The sequence below is a fragment of the Cryptomeria japonica genome, chromosome 7 (genome assembly GCF_030272615.1).
Source record: "Cryptomeria japonica chromosome 7, Sugi_1.0, whole genome shotgun sequence".
NCBI classification, from domain to species: Eukaryota; Viridiplantae; Streptophyta; class Pinopsida; order Cupressales; family Cupressaceae; genus Cryptomeria; species Cryptomeria japonica.
Window position 1 is genome coordinate 273804983 of NC_081411.1, and position 17033 is coordinate 273822015.

The following is a 17033-nucleotide window of genomic DNA, read 5'->3' on the forward strand; positions in this document are numbered from 1 at the left end:
GTATCAGAGCTGTACTCTTGGAAAAGAGTTTTACAACCTAAAGAGAAAGATACCATCAATGGAAGGCTATAAACAATGACACAGAATTGTGAATCTCCAAGAAGAATTAGATCATGCTAATCAAGTGATTGCAGACATGCAGAGACAAATGCAAAAATCACTAAAAGTAAGAAGAATATTGTTTGATGATTTATAGGACTCACAAGAGTTGGTGGAGCAAATTGAGACATCATCTAAGAACAACATATCAGAAGAGTCTGAAGAAATGATTAAAGAATTGAAAGAAAAGAACAAAGCATTGAATGACCAGCTTAAAGAAATGAGAAGGGAACATGAGTATTTCAGCACACAGATGACTGAAAATCTTGATGCATTGAGAATAGCTGAAGATAACATAAAAGGTATAGAAAGTGAAAAACAACAACTGGAAGCATTGGTATCTAAAAAGAATGATGAAATCACAAGGATGACTGGAATTCAACATAATCTATCTGATTAATTGGGTCATGCACATCATGAAGCAACTCTGAAAGAAAATGAGAACAAAGCATTGAAACTTGAATTATCAAGATTTATTGATGAACTTGAAGTAGAAAAGAAGTTCAAAGAAACACTAAAGAAAAGTTATGAAGCATCAAGAATGTTGGATGAGCAACTAAACACAAGATCACCCAACAAATCTACCGGACTTGGTTACAAAAGAAACAACTCTACCGACAAAGGAATCAACACCACCAAGAAAGGAGAATCATCAAGGAAGGCTGGAAACAAAGATAAGTTGAAATATAACAAGCCTATTTGCAACTACTGTGGAAAACAAGGACATACTGCCAACATGTGCCGAATCAGAAAAGGTCAGATACTGAATGTCACTAGGTCTGATAGTTATTGTTACAATTGCAATAAGTATGGTCACACATCTAAACAATGTAGGACAAAGTTTGTCAGCAATTATTAGAAGGTAAAATTCAAGGTATTTTGCAAAAACTACAATAGATATGGACACAATACCGAGAAGTGCTGGTTTAAGAAGAAAAACTACATGTGGTCTCCACAGCGAGCAAATGATAGAAGCTACCAAACTCACACAGATCTCAATCGATAATATACTGCAGTACCATGGGATTACAATACAAGAATATGGTGTGAATGTTGTGGAAGGTATGGACATATAAGTGCAAACTGTATGATAAGGTTTGGAATGAACAATCAGAGATCATGGAGAAATCTTGGAATGGCATGCTTTCATTGTCATAAAGTTGGACACTTGGCTAAAGATTGCATAGATCAACCCAGAGGAGATACTGAAGAGATAAGAATCAAATTATAGAAAATCTAGAAAAAGAAGGAAAATGGATCAAATAATGAAGAAAGCACCTTAGCTACCGAATTAGGTGCATCTACTTCCAATTAATCATTAAAGGTATGAAGGGACGACATCTTCACAAGGTTAGATCTTAATAGTTCATGTTTTAATCATGGAAATAACTCCAAAATCTGCATAGCTAAGATGTATTAAAATTTCTGAAATTGTATCTGGTCTTACGATTTACCAATGAAGTTGGTAAATACAGTAAATCTGTCTAGCCGGTAAAAGCATTTAAGGAAGTTAGTTGATAAAGTGTAAACAAGTGCATTTAATGCTTATCGTACCTAACTACATGAAGCCCGATAAGGTAAAGGGTGTATTTAAAGTTCTCTGTGTGGTCATTTTACACTTACTAGTTTTCAAAGAGCAGAGCTAAGCAAATCAAAGGTGATCAAACATTTCAGAGCGAATTCAAGGTATTTTCACACAATCTTAAATGCATTTTCAAGCAAGTTAACCGATCAATATCAGTTGTGAATATTTGCATTATATTTACTAAGTCGAAAGCATTTTTTGGTTAGTTGAAATCCTAAGCTATTTTATTAGTAGAAATCGAAAGTTTGAAATGGCTCCCAAGATGCAGAAACCAGTTGTAGTTAAGAATATTGAGAAGCCCTCACTGAAGTATTGCTTACCTCCCAAAGTGGCATCTGAACCTGATGAGAAAACTACATTTTCTCTTATTCCAAATAGGGTTCTATTGGTTGAAGATGTCAGATTTTATACTAAGTGCCATGTAGAAGAGCTAGGTCATACCAAAATTAAGGACATGTATGATGAAATTTGCACCGATGGAATCCTAAATAGTAAGTATGAGCATATCAAGGTTAAGGGATTGACAGAAGCCCTAACCTATCCTTGAGTTTTCAAACCCCAATGGGTCAAATTTGTTTTGAGCAAAGTGCATGATGAATTTATGTGGTTAGAAGACCAATCGTTCAAGATCACCAAGGAGATTATTCACATAATCACCGGATACCCTATATACAACCATGCCCGAGCACATAAGATGATTTCACAGAAGGAACTGATAACCTTAACCGGAGTTGAGTCTGATTGTAGAGGTCTTAAGTTGAATAATGTAATAGATGCAGAACTAAAGTTTGCAATTAGAGTCATTGGTTATTGTTTCTTTCAGTCGGCGAGAGAGAACAGTGTACCATGTACAGCTATAGATTTGGCCTATAAAATTGTGAAAAGGGTATGAAAATTGATCTATGTGAAGTATTGTTGAAGAATCTTTTTGAGAATCTCAACACAATAAGGAAACCTAAGAAGAATAACTCTGCTAACACACTAAAGTTTGGGTCACTCTTAGTGTGCATGTTCTTCTATTTTCAGAAGTTCTTTCCCTCAATCGATAACATTGTTTGGGAACTACATCAACCAATCACCCATCAGATAAATGATTTTATCAATCAGCTAGGTGATAACTTCAATGAGATAATGGATGACTACGTTAATAAATTTCAAGAAAAAATGCATAATAGGTACATGATCCCACCTCAGCTAGTGGAGAAATATAAGGATACTATATGTTTTGAAGTGGACATTGACTACTGTTATGTCAATGCAGTAGAACCCATAACTCAATCTTTATCGCCTATTGGTTATGACATTGATTTTGAGATCACTCAACAACAGATAGATGCCTTTCTGACACTTCCAAGGCAATCAACTGAGATCAGATATGGTACCTATGAAGAGGTAAAATAGAAGGTAAAAATGAGCATAGTTGAACCAAAGGCTACCAGAAAAGCCACTAAAATGATAAAAGACTTAACTAAGAAATTTGGAGAAGGTTCTACCTCCACACCTACTAAGCCAACAGGTAGGAAAGATGATCAACTTTCAATTGAGGAAGAATCTGAAGCTCAAGAAGTAGCCATCACTCTAAGCACCGAGTTGCCAAAGGGAAAAATATTGAAAAGGAAGAAACAAGATACACCTAAGGTATCACCGACTCCACCAATGAAATGACCTAACACTAGATCATCTATAGTGTCACCCAGTAAGAGGCAGAAAAATGTTGAATTGCCTAAAGTTACAAAGACTTATAGAAAGTCGACCAGGAAACTCATTTTGAATAAGGAGTCAAGTGACACAGAATTTGAAGACAAAAATAAATTTCAGATTGTTAAAAGCACAAAGGAAGATGTACACAATGTTGACAACTTTTGTGCCAAATTGAAACAATATGGAGGATTTGGGTCATTCAGGTATGTCAAATATGACTCCAAGATAGAAGAAGAAAAGAGACAAATAGAAGAGTCAGTTGTATGTACACTTCTTAAATTCCGAGTAGTTCCATTAGAAGTAAATAACTTTCTTCCAAATGCATTATACTCTCACATTGACAATAGATGGAAATATGCTATGGACTCGGAGAAGCAGATAAGAGAAAGAGTTTTAGTACATCTCTTTCCAGACATGTCGGTAGATGATATTAGAAATCATTTGAAAAACTACCAGACACATTTTCAAATGAATCATAGAGCCTTGAAAATGATGAATGGACTTTATCTTGAAGTCGAAAAGGAAACCAAAGAAAAATGGCAAGAAATCTTCAGAATTCAGACTGAAGAACCGCAAGGTGAAGTAGAAATAGCTGACATTACTAAGAAAGATCTTGCTTCAACTATTCAACAAGATGAGGTTGTCATGAACACTAAGGCACAGGAAGGAGAAATGATAGAAGGAAATGCCTATGCCAAACTGGTAACTAGTGAATCAGTCTTGGAACGGGTTAAGTCCTATCCTCTGGTAACTCAACAAGTGACAACTAAGATACCTCAGGACACATAACAAGGCAAAGAGGATCATAAGGCTACACAAGGTGAATCTACCTCTAAAGCCACAAGTGAGCAAACTTCTCAAGCTCCTGCAAGCACTGAAACTGCTACCACTGAGACCCCAAGAAAGGAATCACCGAAGGCTACAACAAAGGCTATAGAAACCAACAAAAGTATTGCTCCCACCAAGCAACATACCGAGGAAGATCAAGCCTCCAAAGCCTTTGTACTCATTCAACCGGTGAAGGCATCTTTATCAAAGGAGAAGAAAGCAAAGAGGCATAGTTTCAAGATAGATCTATCAAAGCACTTATTGAATTTGGTGAGTTGTGCAAAGCCAAAGTAGAACAAGAAAAACATATAGCCATTCAAAAGAAGAACCGAGTACTTTAGAAGGTTAAATCATTATTGACAGACATGCTACCTAAAGCTACCATAAGTAAAGATGCAGCCATCCATATGCAACTGGATAAACTACTCACTCAATTGGAAACAACAAGAGTAGAGGCATCTGAATACCTTAGCAAATTAAAAGACAAAGAGCTAACTGCCAAATTGATTGAAGAAGTGTAGAAAGCCATTGCTATAGGTAAAATCAAGCTTGTTGGATTCATTGTTGAGTTGTCCCCTCAACTCAAGCACATTATTTATTTATTCCAAAAATTATGTACATTTTCATTCTTTATTAAAGATATCAAACAAAAGACCGAAGCCATTGAAAAAGAGATTACCGATCTCTCAAATAAACTGGCTACTGAGCCAAATTCTACTCAGAATTTTTATACCAAGCTACAAACTTTTATGGCTCAACAGTTAGAACTTAGGAATGAAGAGCACAACATAAAGATGGATATTATGACTCTTTAGACATTATTTATTCCCCATCCGCCATCAGTACAAGAGCAGATCAACCGAGCTACCCAACTGTCCATAGAAGTAGAGGGAAGCACTTTAGATGGTTTCATTTCATTGTTAGCTGATATTAATGCTCATAATTATTTAATGGAAAGTGTCAAGGGTGCACTTACCAACACTCTCAACGATGCTCATACTAAGTATAAATCCATTTTTGATCAGTTGCCCCCACCGAATGGTAACTAGTTTTGATGTTTGTCAAAAAGAGGGAGTGTACCAAGTATATACAAAGTATCCGAGTGTACAGATGAAATTGTCACAGGGAGCATGGAACATTAGGGGCATGCAAATCAAGTTTTGTTCAACATATTGATAAGGGGAGTATGCATTCGAAGTATGTATTTGAATGAATGTATATACTGTCATTTCAGTCACATTTTGTAAGTATATAGATTTTGTGTTATGACTTTGAAAGGAGTTTTGTCAAACATACTAAACTAATGTCAAAAGGGGAGATTGTTACTATTTAGTAAGTTGTCATTAGTTTTATGTTCAAAGTCATCCTATATACCCTAGTCGGTTAATACTATAGAAAGATTCAGTCGGTAAGCACTAAGGGTGTCGGTTATAGAAGAAAGGCTAGTCACCAAGATGATATATACCGAGTTGTCTACCGAGTAGCAAAGAAGGTACACTAGGTTAATCTGAACCGAGTGGAAATGTGTTACCAGATTCAATGAACCTAGACACATATGTGGAAACGTGTTACAAGATTCAAGAACAAGGAACTATTATTTCATAGGGAATTGCACTTGAAGATTTTGTATGATTTTGAGGAAGTTTATCCAATGAAATAATTTCTATGTTTATTCATTCGATAGAACATGTTTGTATAATAAATGTATGAACAAGATCACCACCTTAGAGATCTATATAAAGAGTGATTTGAATATCTAAGAACGAGAAGAGAAAAAGATGGTGAGTTGAAGATAAAATCTTGTGAGAAGATAAGATGTGATGAATCAACAGAGGTATTCAGAGGTCACCAAGAAGATTTTCATAAAATAGTTTAAGGGACAGAGAATACAGAAGAGGTCACCAAGTTGATCTATCAATTACTGAGGTATGCTATGAGCATGGTAATTTCATATTGAGCACATAGAGTTTTCTATAACATTTTAGATGTAAAGTTGCAGATATTTTGTAAAAGATTTTGATTGAATTATTTTGAGTTGTGTTAGAAACCTTTAACAGGGTAAAAGACTCTAACAAGGTCTATAAATTGTAAAGCCTCTAACCAAGTACAACATTTTATAAAAGTGTTTGTAAAAATCCTTTAGCAAGGTAGATCTAAAGATCTTGATACTCCTAACAGGGTAAGCTATCAGAAATAGCTAAACATGTAGCTCTAACCGAGCAACCTTTATTATTGCAATAGTGAAGTTGTGGGTGCCATCCCCACCACAGTTTTTCTCTCTAACCAAGAGTTTCTGCGTAACCAAAATCTTTGTGTTATGGAGTGAAATGTGTATGGATATAATTTCTATGATTGTGTTTTGGCTTTATATATTATGAGATCAACTATATACAATTTATGTTTATCAGTAAGATTGTTTTTAAAGAAATTTTTTGGTGTACTGATTCACCCCTCCCCTCTCAGTACATTAGCTTTCATTGTTGAACCTAATAGTATAGGTAACAAGAATCTTGGTTTTGACATACCGGTAGGCAAACACCTATTTGATTTACTGCACAACATGGGTGAAAACAGAGAAAAGAATATTAATGAATACTTTCAAGCATTGAAGACCCAAATGAACACTAGAGAAAGATTATCACAAACAATTCTAGATAAGTATAAGGATGAAATATGCTTTGTTATTAAAAAGGATGAGATTTTGATGGAAGCAATTATCCCAAGTACCATTTGGGTTATTGAAATGGGTTATGAAACCGATGACAACATAATTGAAACATATGCAAAAGCCCTTCTGGAAGCACCTAAGGAACCAAAAGAAGAGGTATTTGGCAGTGTTGAGACTATTGAGAATCAAATTCAATCAAATAAAAGAGTAAAGAAGGTAGAAGCATCAGTGAGAAGAGGATCAAGGTAGACTAAGGCTATCAAAGAATATGTACTTAAACAAACGGGTATCACTGAAGATGAGTTACAAGCATAACAACCAGAAACTCACCTTTCACCGGTAGCAACTTCTTCAGAAAGTGCCATGCCAGTTGCATTTAAAAGAGTTGTGAGGAAAAGAAAACCTTCACCAGTATCCACACCTTTGCCTAGAAGAACCAGACAAAAACAACAGGCAATAAGGCCCCCGGCTAAGAAGATAACTTGAAAGAAGAAAAAGTTAACACCAAAGAAAAGGACTCAACAAAATATTGCTCCAATTAACAACTACTAGATGAAATAACAGAGGATGGACAACTAAAAAACATCAACAAACTATATGATACATTATCAGTTAATGACAAGGAGAAAGTTGAAAATAGTTTAATTCTACACTTGGATATCTATAAGAAATTTTTGATGCAAATTGTAGATGAAGTACCAGTAGAACTATTTAAGAGACTTGAAGCTAGAAGGCAAGCTATTATAGAGCTTGACCAGAAAATAAAAATTGAGAAAGTACTTGTTGTTTATCATATTAACTCACAAAAGGAGATAGATGATATGATCTCAAAGGCTAACCAAACAATATTCTCAATTGCACACCGACATGTAGCACTTATGGTTGGTAGAGTAAATGAGGTTGCAAAGGAAACTGCTAATGCATGGGACATATTCCTTGCTGAGAAAGAAAAGCAGGAAGAGTATAGAAATCCTAAACCTATCAAAGTATATCAGAAAGATAAGGATAAGGGTAAAGGCAAGGTTAATGGACCTTCGAGCATAAAAATAAAAGATAACTTATCCCCACTACCTTTGAATACTCCACCAGTAGTTAAAACTGAAAGTCAACCGGCTAATGAGAGTATGGAGATACCACAAGAGGACACAAATCCAAACTCTAAGGTGTTATACACAGTTGACATTGATACTCAGAAAGTTAACATTGTGGTAGATAAGGACACAATTGGAAAGATAGATATGGCTAGTGAGTCATTGGTAATAGATATCACAGAAGGCAAACTGGCAGATGGTAACATAGAACAACAAGCAGAGAAAAAGGCTCCATCATAGGAACAAGTTTACACAAAGTTAGTACCACCAGCATCAACTGAGCAAGACAAACCCTTGTTTAGAGAAATGAAAACACAAACTGACCTACCAGAGGTCACCACAAGCAAGGATATTGCTCCCACCGGTAGGATACAGAGTGTTGGCACTTCAAATGCAAGATTCAAATCAACTAATGTAATAGAAGTTCTTTTGGACTCCTCAAAGAAAATAACTGATTGTAGCTCACAAGCATACAAGGCTATAGATGATACAATTCCAATTTTGAAAATGATAGCTCCAAAATGTAATGTAGACAATAAAGATTCTTTGAGTCAACTTGACACTTTGTCTAAGTATATTACTGACAAGATTGTGACAGTTGAACAAATAAAAGAGGAAGCATTCAAGGAGAGGTTAGAAAAAGAAAAACACAAATTCTTTGAGGAAGAAATAAAGAAGTGTACAAGGCAGTTTGACACACTTCTACCAAAATTATGTAGCACATTAAAGGAATTCAAAAATTTTTACAGAGATACTTGTAAGACTAACTTTTTGATAGTTGATATAGACAAGAAGATCAACAAGATATAGGAGGAAATAAATCAACTAGCTAACAAATTTATTAATTCATCTAATTCATTATCAGTTTTTGAGTAGAAGATAACATGTCTTGAGGAAGAACTATTAAAGATGGAAAGAGAAAAGGAAAGAATAAAAAGTAAGGCCAAGGATCTTAAATGGAGACTAAGTCCACAACTGGACTACCTTGCCACCTTAAGGAAAGAAATATCTAATGCCCTGATTCAAGGACAGAAAACATTAGCAAAGCAAATGCAACACCTCACCGATATAGTTCAAAGGATAGAGGCCACAATAAAAGATAGTAAAAAGTTCATTGAGAACTTGAATTTGGCTTTGGCAGATCTTTTTCAGATTGTAACCAACCGGTTGCAAGGTTGAAATAGGAAACTACACTCTATTGACACTTTGATAGCCTTTGTCATTGATTCCAAAGGGGGAGTAGTGGTATGAGAAAAATCTAATAACTTAGGGATCATCTACTCAGGGGGAGCACACATTTTTGGTAACAATTTTTGGACATCAACTTTTGGATACACTTCTGAATTTTTCTCATGAGTGTTGCCATCAATGCCAAAGGGGGAGATTGTTGGCAAATGCACACTCTAGTGAGACATTGTAGGTGATTGAAGGTTTTGTCATTGATGGCAACCTTACAATCCTATGACAACGGCAAGGCAATCCACTAGCACCATCAAAGTCTGATTCTACACTGACACACAGACCACCGACACTGACATAGAAGCCGACAAGAATTTTGTTTGTAATTTATTTTGTTTATTATTGTAAAATCATTATAAGCCGCCTTGGAAAATTGTAAAATGACTTATATATAAGAGATCATTGTAGAACAAATTTAGATGGATAGATGAATATAATTAAGCAAAATAAGGTAGACCTATTATGTGAATTATAGGTTAAGGGTTTATGTAAGAAGCAGAGCTATAAATTGGTACTAGATCTGGAATAGTAGATGCTATTTTGAAGCAATACAAGACATTGGATTTATATAATCCATTTTGTAACTCAGTGAGACTTCCCATTTTGTAATTGAGCAGTGAGCTCTAGACACTTGGCCTTCCTACATGTGCAAGCCCCTCTTGTAGCAGTAATATTCTCTTATTGGCCAGTAAGTGAATATTGTGGGTCACAAATCCCACCGAGGTTTTTCCCACATCGGGTTTCCTCATTAAACTACTATGTTATGGTGTGTTTTTCATGTGGTTGTTGTTGTCTTTGTTCATTTTATTATTTCTTGTTTACTGGTATACAGTATTAATATGCTTTACATGTTTTAAGTCAAGAAAATTAACAAACTGGTTAGATACTGATTCGCCCCCCCTTCTCAGTATTTGTGGGAATCCTAACAATATAATTGAAGCAAGTAGTTTGGCAACACATGCAATAGATATATCTATAGAAGCATCAATGAAGAAAGTGTATGCTAAGAATGAATGATACAAGTGAGAAATCTTACTATTGAATGATAAATTAAATATTGATATAAGTTGCATGCCCTCAATAACTCTTCCAATAGTCATAGATGAGGAAATAAAAATGTAATAGGAAAATAGAGGGAGAAATCAGAAAAAAAAAAATGGATCATAATTTTATAATGCTGCAAGCTTAATAAATAATTTTTTGAAAAGGTGATTGCACATATTGATGAGCTTTGGGGAAAGTGTGATCCAATAATAAGGTAGCTTAATCAATAGAGAAGAGTAAAAGTAAGATTGAAATGCATGTAAAGTAATAAGTCCCGTACGATGCCTCTTTTAAACATTCTTTTGCAAAAAGAAGTTATTTTGATGAAGATTCTTTGAGGCATTTGACATCCAGTGGCAATTATCTTAAATTGATTAAGAATATATGTTGAGGTAATACAAGAAGTTTCATGTGCTTATTGTCAAGGAGCTGAAGTGTTATGATAAACTAAAAGGATCTCATATGCAATCATTTTGGAAGGAAGATGGGGCACAAAAAGATCAACACTTCTCTATACTAGTGATCGAAAACATGAATTCATAAACCTTCAAAATGACCTTGAAATCCCTTTATAAAATAAGAGAATAATACTAGAATATTTTAGTAAATAATGAATGCCTAGATTCATGTAACAAATGTCATTCAGTTTTTGATCAATTAATGATAATTATTAAAAAAGTATTCTCCATATTGTATATTAGGGATGTTTTGGTTTGTGATATCTGAAAAAAAAATTAACCTATGAAAGCATCTAGTTTAAAATTTGAAACTAGAGGACATAACTCTAAGAATTTTTATTTTTTTGGTGGGATGGATATAACTACATGGAAAAGCTATTGTATGGCAAGGGGAGTCCAAAGGACCTAGACCAAATCTTATTTATAATGAAATATTAGCATGCCCAGGAAATGGACTTGGGATTGAAGTTAAATAGCATCCCAAACTAGATAAATTCAATTCTAATATAATGCATTTACAACATTCTTATAAAGTAGATTTTAAATTAGGTAGTAAATATATATAGCATGCAATTATGATTTACATAGATCTTTAAGAATGCATTTCATTGATTGATGACATATATCATTTTCAATGCATACTTTCTCTATGTGAAATCATACATGAGATTAGGGTAAAAGAACAAAATTATACATCACATTTTGGATCAACACTATAGATTTGATTGAAATAATTCCACCCAAAACCACATAGCAATTATGTGGCACATCAATTTTAAGGAAAAAGGGTTTCACTTGAAACCATTAAATAATTTTTTTTATCATAAATTTGAAACAAGGTCAAATTTACATGTAAGGTTTTTAGTGAAACCTTTTGAATCAAAAGGGTCTTAGAAGAAGCCATTTCACCTGAAATTATCTATGTGGCTACCTATTCCACATTTTAAGCCCTCTTTTGTGGTAAATTTATAAAAAATAAATAACTTTGACTATAGATTTCTCTAACCAGGAGCACCTTCATGAAAATATGAAAGTACCATTTTGTAGATCTTGGAGTCTAAAATATATATTTTTTCTTTTTAATATTCTAATTATTTTTATCATGACCTTTTAAAAAATTATTGTTAGTAGAATTTTATAATAATGTATGAGAATATTAAAAAGAAAAAAACTAGACAAAAGTTAAGATCATATGAAAACAATCACATTTTTCTTAAGTTTGAATATAAAAAAATATTAAAAATGAAATATTCAACATTTTTTTTATGCACTAAATTTTCAAGTAATATATGTGGAAAAAAATATTTAGAGAAGCAAACATTTTTCTCTTTTTTTAATTGTATCCTATTGACCTCAATTTTTCTATAAAAAATTCACAATAAAAATTATTTTTCTTGATTTTGAAAAATATATATATCAAACTAATGTTTTGAATTTTTAAAAAACTATAAATTAAAGCTACATTAAGAGTTATACATTCATTAGTTTACATCACTTAAAAATTTGAATCATAAATACTGTAACTTGTTTAAATGGTTAAAACCTAGTTCTATGTTTTACCCATTAATGCTCTTATACTAGTAAAAATGAATTAAATTTAAATATCATTTGTTTATGTTTTCAATTGATTTCTTGATTATTTCTATAAATTACTTATCTTTAATGTTCAAAACTCTCAGATTAGTGGTTAATGAACAAGAGACAAAATATTATTCTCCTCTCCACTTAGGTTTTGCTAGACCTAGGAGGTAGCCCTTATATGCTTGATTAAAGTAAAAATGCTCTCACAAATCTTACTAAGATTTATACATGATTATTACTAGATTAGCTAGATCCTTAGCAAATATTAATTACAAAACCTTGAGAACATGGATAATCTCAAACAACTAAAAGAAAATATTTAAAGGGTTTTTGAATCTAGATCAACAATAATTGCTAACCAGTGCCTATCCTTGGGCTACAAAGTCAAATTATTCCATGCAAATGCCTCTTTTTGACATTTGAACTTCACATTTAAAGTATTTAAGGTATCAATACATTACAATAACACATCCAAGATAAGGCCTTATCCACAACTCTTTTTAATAAATCCTTAGTACAACAAACAACCCTTCATATTTTATTCAAAGCATACTTAATCTATTACTTGAATAGAAGCAACAAATAAGAAGCACCATATAACAAATGTATATAGATAAACTCATAAACCCTTGATTTTTTATTTTAAAGGGAAAGTGCATGCATTCAAGGAGACAATTGCAAAAAATACACAAAAAATTATTTTTCATATTACTCTAATATGAAAGGAAAATATGTTACATAAAGATATTAACTTACATGCAAAATTTGTTCTACAACTTGGAACAATTTCCTCTCTATTGATTATCTGTTGGCATTTTTTATGTTTATGATGTGATTGTCATTGATGGAGTCACACTTGCATTGAGATCATTTTTGTATGTATGAGTTATGATCAACCGACAATTGTTCCAACCGGTATGATGCATTATAGTCCTTAGACTATTGGTGTTTTACAAAAAGTGTTTACCGATCTGAAGCAGTATGTAGAGCCCAAGCGGTTCAAGGATCTCAAGTGGTACGAAGGACCAAAGTGGCAGAACACATATTTCCCAATCTTCAATTTTGTCAAACTGGCAACTGACATTTTTCTTGAATCAGTATTTTGTATGAACTGGTAATACTTTGTGATGAGTTACCAACCGACATTTTGTGATGAGTTACATCTACCGATTGTTTGATGGTGCTAACACTTTAATGGTACTTTTTGTGTCGTGTTACCAAGTATGTCCAGGTTCATTGAACCTAGGGAATTGGATTGTAATCCTATTGGACTAACATGAAATTAGATTCCTTTATAAGGACATCATGTCTAGGGTTTTAGGTTGTTGTTGTGGTTGATGTTGTTGCTAGGGTTTTAGGTTGTTGTTCCGGTTGATGTTGTTGCTAGGGTTTAAGGTGGTTGAGGAGTCAGGGAGAGTATGAATGTATAGAAGACTGAATTAATGCTGGAATGCATTAGGAATGAGCTATCAAGGATCTAACTAAGAAATCTGTGCTATTTGCTAGATCACTCACTTGTTGATTACTCACATCTTTGACAAGTTTGTAGCCCTTAACCGGGTAGGCCCAAAAGTCTTTTGTAAATCCTCTAATAAGGTGGTTCACATACGTGGATCTAAAATCCTCTAGCAAGGTAGTCTTTAATCAGACTTATCTCCTAACACAGACTGAGATTCCTAGCAGGATCTGTTCTGGTAAAGAACATTGTAAGACCTTAACCGGTCTAGTTCCTATTCTGCAGATAGTTACTTGTGAGTTCCATCTCACCGTGATTTTTCCCTTTTGGGTTCCCACATCAAAATGTCTTGTGTTATGGTGTTTGTGCTTTTGTGGGTGAATGCATTATTAGCTATTTGGTTTGCATGTGTGTTAACTGGTTTGTCTGCTAAATTGTTTTACCAGTTTACTGTTAGTTTTGCAAAGTGTTTAAGTGCAAAGATTTTTGGCATACTAATTCACCGCCCCTCTTAGTATTCATCAATTGGTATCAGAGCCTACCTTTCTATAAGTTTAACCACTTGGAAAGAGATATGGGGGAATACACATTGAGAGAACTTACTCATCGGCTCACTCAGTCTGAGCAAGCCTATGATGATCTTATGGTCAAATACAAGGCATCTCAAGAAAAAAGGAGAGAACATGCTAAAAACTTGATAGAGCTATTTGAAAATAGTTCCTCTAATGAAGCGAACATGGAAGCCCTGATTCAAGAAGTAGAAAAGCTGAATGAATCCAATTCTAACCTAAGAAAAGAATTGGAAGGACTAACTATCCGAATGTGCCAAGAGCTTGAGAACTGGAGGAAAGCTGAAGATCTGGTCAAAGACAAAGATCAAGAAAACTCCAAGATGGAGAAAGAGATCAGTGCCCTAATTGCTCAACTTCATGCGAGCAAAGTGGAAAAGGAAGACATGCAAGGAGAACTGAACATTTCCATCTTTGAAAATGAAAACCTAATGGAAACAAATGCTACTATCTCCAAAGAACTCTCTAAGTCAAAGGAAATACTTGTTGAGTTCAACAAGAGTACTGTTAAGCTAGAGAAAAAGCTTGAATCTGCCAAACTGGCAAAGAATACCAATGGACGTGGTTATTCCGATCATGAGGAAGGTGAGACCTTTGATACAAATGCTAGAACATCAAAGAAACAACTGACATCAAAGGATAAAGGTAAGCAAAAGTTTAAACCTATTTGCTTTAACTGTCTTACAGAAGGACATACTGCAAATGTGTGTAGGAGTAAGGCTTACAACAATTTTCCTTATTTCCTAATTGATAAGCCTAGATCCTATCGATTCAATGGTAATTGGTATGCATGCAACAAGTATGGGCATAGAGCATCTAAATGTAGGTCGGTTACGAACAACATTAGTAGATATCCTCAGAGGACCCAAGGAGTTGGTCTTGAACCTTTTGTGAACTGGAATAACAACTGGTTTAATGCTTTCAATCATCAGTTAAGAAGCAGTGGCTATCAAGTGGCAACTGGATGGAGAGAAAATTGTATGGTCTATCATGGTCATGGTCACATTGCTGCAACATGCAGAAGGAAGAATTCCAACATGAATAATGGACCTTGGAGAGCACCTAGATTGGTCTTCTATCACTGCAACAAACTGGGTCACATTGCCAGATGTTGTAGATCAAGAAAGAACATATATGATGATATACCGGTCACTCTAGAAGGAAACATTGATGTTGACACTGTTCAAGTGGACATGAACAAAACCTAGAAGAAGAAACCAGTGATGTTACAAGAGGAACCGATTTCTGCACCTAGTATGGAAATCACGGAATCGACAAACTAAGCTTCAGAAAAGCTTAGGGTGAGCAAACGGCAAAATGTTTCAAGCCCCCGGTTTACACCAGTAAAAGACCTTAACTGGTATGCGATACTTGTCAATAGGTAGAAGACCGAAAATGGTAATAGGAAAATTAGGGTTTACGCCCTAATGGTGGAGCATTAATTGTGGTAGGTGAGGAATATGTTTAAAAGGATTTTTCAAATCATTTCTCACTATCAGTTTTCGAAGCGAAGGAGGTTTTCGAGTGCAAAGTGATGACAAAGTGATTTGTTCTGGGATTCTAAGAATTTAAGAAACCTTGAACAAGATTCAAATTCAAATTGCAAATGGTTAAGTGAAGAACACAAAGTGGTGATTTGGCAATCGACGGAGTGTGAGGTGGAGAAGAATCTGAAAGCCCTATATTCACGTTTTTTGAAAGGTATTTTTTGAGTTTTCAGTTTCTATCATGGCTTCTGCATCCCATATTAGCTCTAGTACATCTATAGATTCAGCAAGCTTTATTCAATGCAAGTCTAGATATAATGCCCTATCACAAGTTCCAGCTGGTGTGATATTAGAAGAGGGAATCTCAGATTACATAGATTGTAAAATAGAAGACCTAGGGTCTCTAGCAATTCACTCATAGCTAGGTTTGTTCTGTGGACAAGATAAAAAGATCAAACCAGAGTATAGTATCTTGGAGAAGAAGAAACTCCACAATGCTATTTATTTCTTGGAGGATTTCACAGATGATCACATTAGGATCATTCTAAGCAGCGTTCATGGTGACAAGATGTACCTAGAAAGAACGCATGATATAACACCACAGGAAATTCATGCCATCACCGATATCTGCAATATAGGGGAAGTGCCAACCTTAATGATAGTAAGCAAAACTGAAATGTCCAAGCTCACCAGTTCAGTGAGTGACTCACGAGGTATGACTGTCAATTCTATCAAGGACGATCTGGTGAAATATGCATGTATGGTGATTGGATACCGGATGTTCTTAGCCAGTAGAATTAACTCTGTATCTACTGTAGTGATAAATGCCGCTTACTGGATGATCAAGGATGATGCACCATTTGACCTATGCACTGGTATGCAAAGGCAACTCCTATTGAATCTGAAATCAATCAGACAGGATAATGCATTGAGGTTCAAGTTTGGACAACTACTAGTTGGGCTATTCTTTTACTTCCTAGGCTATTTTCCAGGAGTAGGTGATGTCCAGTGGTCTACTGACCAACCGATAACCAAACAAATCAAGAAAATCATTCAATTAGTTGGAACCGATTACCCTGAAGTTTTGAACAAATACTATGATGAGTTCAGATGCAAAATGAGTCAGATGGTGAGAATATTAGGTGATATTGTCAAGAAATATGAAGATGATATCTGTTTCACCATCAAAGTGGATCAATGCATAATGGAGGTTGTTGAGCCCAAACA